Source organism: Mytilus californianus, unplaced genomic scaffold (genome assembly GCF_021869535.1).
Source record: "Mytilus californianus isolate M0D057914Y unplaced genomic scaffold, xbMytCali1.0.p SCAF_4, whole genome shotgun sequence".
Lineage (NCBI taxonomy): Eukaryota > Metazoa > Mollusca > Bivalvia > Mytilida > Mytilidae > Mytilus > Mytilus californianus.
Window position 1 is genome coordinate 29,696,702 of NW_026262690.1, and position 4,939 is coordinate 29,701,640.

The following is a 4,939-nucleotide window of genomic DNA, read 5'->3' on the forward strand; positions in this document are numbered from 1 at the left end:
TGACCTATAATCATAGAACTAAGGGGAGTATGAAGATCTATAAACAAGATTGTACATGCTGAAATGTCACGGCTGCTTTACTTACCATGATCGATTTTATGTTGAAAGGTTAAGGTTTTTAGTATCTAAGCAACAGGTTAAGGTTTTTAGTATCTAAGAAACAGACGTTAACAGGAAAAATTCACATCGTCCAGTGAACCATGAAAATGTGGTCTATGATTTATTTTAAATTGGAGGTGTATAGTAAGGGGTTCAATATACCATGGCAGGGGGGTCAAAATACCATGGCTTAGTAAAATTTTCCAAACATCTTCATAAGCAGGTTTGATACATACCAACTACTTATTGGAGTATTATTATTATGTAAAGGAGTTAGAATAGCTATAATTTTTGAAATTAGAGGTGTATAGTAGGGGATTCAATATATCATGGCAGGGGGGTCAAAATACCATAGCTAAGTGAAATTTTCCAAACATCTTTATAAGTATGTTTACAGCAGAATGCATTGAGTGTAGGTAAAGGTAATATCTTTGGTTAGCTTGCTTGCTTGCTGAACCGTGAAGTCATTATTAGGTTAGGTAAAACTACCCTCCTTAAAGAGTAGACTAGTCCGACAGATAACCAATCTATCTGTCTGTAGGACTAGACTACTCTGAAAGGAGGGTAGTAAACCTAACCTAATAATGACTTCACAGTTTAACTTACAATCAAGCTAACCAAAGATGCTACCTTTACCTACACACTCAATGCATTCTGCTGTAATACATACCAACTACCTATTGGAGTATTATTACTATGTAAAGGAGTTAGAATAGCTATAATACAAGGTCAGATGATTAACCCTGCCAGACAGACATGTACACCTTACAATCATTCCATACACCAAATATAGTTAGCCTAATGCTTATACATGTAGTATGAAAGAAGCCATCATTAACAGGAAAACTTCACATTGACCAATGAACCATGAAAATGTGGTCATGTCAGATGATGAACCTTGCCAGACAGACATGTATACCTTAGAACCATTCCATTCACCAATATAGTTGACCTATTGCTTTTAGTATCTTATAAGAAGATAAACTGTTGACACACAGATATGTCTCACCTATCAGCACAAAATTCAGAAAAAGACAATCTGATGGACAGCAACATTGCTTATTAATTCAGACACTGGACTATGATCTAGTGGGCAGGGCCTGAAAATGGTCGACAAACTGAGATGTACAGACAGTAATCTAACTTTATAGAAAATATAGTTGTTTATTGTAAGTAGTTAATATCAATACAACTTATTTTTATGCACCTGTCCTAAGTCAGGAAGGACCCTGTTGTTCAGTGGTCATCGTTTGTTGGTGTGGTTCATAGGTGTTTCTGGTTTCTCATTTTTGTCGAGCCTTCGACTTTTGTCGAAATAGCGAGACATAGCGATCCTACATTCCATCGTCTGCGTCGTCGTTGTTGTCATCGGCGACGGCAACCACAAATATTCACTCTGTGGTAACAGTTTTATGATCATAAGATAATATTCAAAAGTAAATTTTGTAAAAAAAGAATTCCATTTTTTCAGTATTTTACTTATAAATGACTTAGTTTTTCTGCCAGGAAACATTACATTCACTCTGTGCTTAAAGTTTTTGAAATTTTAATTACTTTCTTAAACTATCCTGGATTTGTACCAAACATTGACAGAAGCATGTTTATGATTATAAGCTAGTATCTACAAGGAAATTTTGTTAAAATTTTGTTCCATTTTTTCCGTATTTTACTTATAAATGGACTTAGTTTTTCTTCCAGTTAACATTACACCCAGTCTGCAGTTTAAGTTTTTAAAACATTTATTAGATTCATAAACTAACCTGGATTTTTACCAAACTTGGACAGAAGCTACTTACAATCAAGAGATAGTATAGAGAGGAATATTTTTATTAATTTTTTTCCTCATTTTTGTTGAGCCTGCGATTAACAGCAAAAGTAGGCGAGACACTGGGTTCCGCAGACCCCTTACAAATTTTTTTATAATGATTAGACCGTTGGTTTTCCTGTTTGAATTCTTATACACTAGTCATTTTGGGGCCCTTTATAGCTTGCTGTTCGTTGTGAGACAAGGCTCCGTGTTTAAGGCCGTACTTTGACCTGTAATTGTTAACTTTTTATACATTGTGACTTGGGTGGAGAGTTGACTCATTGGCACGCATACCACATCTTCTAATTTATATTAGCAGAAAAACTGAACATTGAAAATTGAAAATTAATTGAAAGTCACTGGACCATGTCCTAGGGGACAGGGCCTCAAAATAATCATCGAACTGATATGTACTGATATTAATGCAACTTCATACAAAATATCATTGATCTATCACAAGTAGTTCTTATCAAGCTGACTTCAGCATAAAAACTGAACATTGAAAATTGCTAATTAATTCAAAGTCACTGGACCATGACCTAGGGGCAGGGCCTCGAAATAGTCATCAAACTAATATGTTATGATATTAATGCAACTTCTTACAAAATATCATTGATCTATCACAAGTACATCCTATCAAACTAACTTAAGCAGAAAACTTAATGTTGAAAATTGCTAATTAATTCAGTCACTTTACCATGTCCTAGGGGGCAGGGCCTCGAAATAGTCGTCAAATTGATATGTACTGATATTAATGCAACTTCATACAAAATATCATTGATCTATCACAAGAAGATCCTATCAAACTAACTTAAGCAGAAAACTTAACATTGAAAATTGCTAATTAATTCAAAGTCATTGGACCATGACTTAGGGGGCAGGGCCTCAAAATAGTCGTCAAACTGATATGTACTGATAGTAATGCAACTTCATAGTAAATATCAATGACCTATCACAAGTAGTTCCTATCAAACTAACTTAAGCAGAAAACTGAACAATTGACGTACTGCTTATAGTATCTGAGAAACAGAACTTATAAAGCTTTATACAAATAGTTTACGCCAACACAACTGCCGCCGATAGTAATCCCTATGTCTCTCATTCTGCGACAAAGTACTGGAGGGATAAAAATTGGTACAAAATATTTTTTTTAATAATTTAAATAAAATGCTCCGCTGGGCGCAGCTTGATACGACCACAGAGGTCGAAACCCTGAACAGTTGGGGCAAGTATGGACACAACATTCAAGCTTGATACAGCACTGAATTTGGATTGTGGATTGTGATTAAATATTTGACACAGCATAGGTTTCTGACAGAGAATGAATGTGGTCTAAGAACTTAAAAAAAATTTAATTTACCTATTCAACCGATATCATTATTATTTGCTTTTATATATAAATTAGAAATAACCAATTTAAAATGGAAAATTTTAAAGAAAAAAAATGAAGAAAAAAAAATCCCCCCCTCAAATTTTTTGAACCCCCTTATGATTCATCACCCCCAAACTCAATCCCAGCCTTCCCTTTGTGGTATGGTACCTTGCAGTACAATTTCAGAGAGATCCATACACTTGAACACAAGTCACTGGAAACTAGAAAAATGCTTGTTTTTTGGCACCTTTTGGGCCCCAAATTCCTAAATATTTAGGGCAATTACCCCCAAACTCAAACCCAGCTTTCCCTTTGAGATATGGAACCTTGTAGTACAATTTCATAAAGATCCATACACTTACACATAAGTTATTGTCCTGAAACTAGAAAAATGCTTGTTTTTTTGTCCCTTTTTGGCCCCCAATTCCTAAAATTTTGGGGAAATTACCCCCAAAATCAATCCCAGCCTTGTCTTTGTGGTATGGTACCTTGCAGTACAATTTCAGAGAGATCCATAAACTTGAACACAAGTTATTGTCTGGAAACTAGAAAAATGCTTATTTTTGGCCCCTTTTTGGCCCCTTATTCTTAAACGTTATGGTCAATTACTCCCAAACTCAATTCCAGCTTTCCCTTTGTGATATGGAACCTTGTAGTACAATTTCATAAAGATCCATACACTTACACACAAGTTATTGTCATGAAACTAGAAAAATGCTTGTTTTTGCCCCTTTTTTGGCCCCTAATTCCTAAAATTTTCAGGCAATTACCCCCAAAATCAATCCCAGCATTCCCTTTGTGATATGGAACCTTGTGGTAATGTCAGAGAGATCCATACACTAACACACAAGTTATGTCTGGAAGTTACAAAAATGCTTATTTTTGGCCCCTAATTCCTTAACTGTTGATACCATAACCCCCAATCAATCCCAACCTTCCTCTTGTGGTATTGAACCTTATGGTAAAATTTCATAGAGATCCATTCACTTAAACTAAAGTAAGAGTGCGAAAACCAATGTGTCTTTGGATGACAACGACGCCGGACGACGACAACGACGCCAACGTCATACCAATATACGACCACAAAATTTTTTTTGTGGTCGTATAAAAAGTTATTTGAGAAACTGACCTGATTAAGAAACTAAATGTTGAACACTTAACAATGAAATGAGGCAGATTTCAGGTATAAATTAGAAGATGTGGTATGCTTGCCAATGAGTCAACTCTCCATCCAAGTCACAATGTATAAAAAGTTAACAATTACAGGTCAAAGTACGGCCTTAAACATGGAGCATCAGCTCACACCGAACAGCAAGCTATAAAGGGCATCAAAATGACTAGTGTAAAACAATTCAAACTGATGGACATGCATAAATTATAATTATTCTATATACCAAATATAGTTACCTATTACCTTAAGAATTTGTGTGATAAAAAAGACCTATTTAATGCAGAGATTGCTTTTAAAAGCCACCAAATATGATGCAAGGAATGGCATTTCCAACAAAAAGAGCTCTTCAATGCACTAATTTTTATAAATTCAGTACAGATGTCAAAAGATGGCAATTGGTCAAATGGCCATGTGAGCGAAAAAGGTGAACATTCTAACTTCTTGATGGAACAAATTCAATGTTTGTTTGGTAAACACAAACAAATAAAAC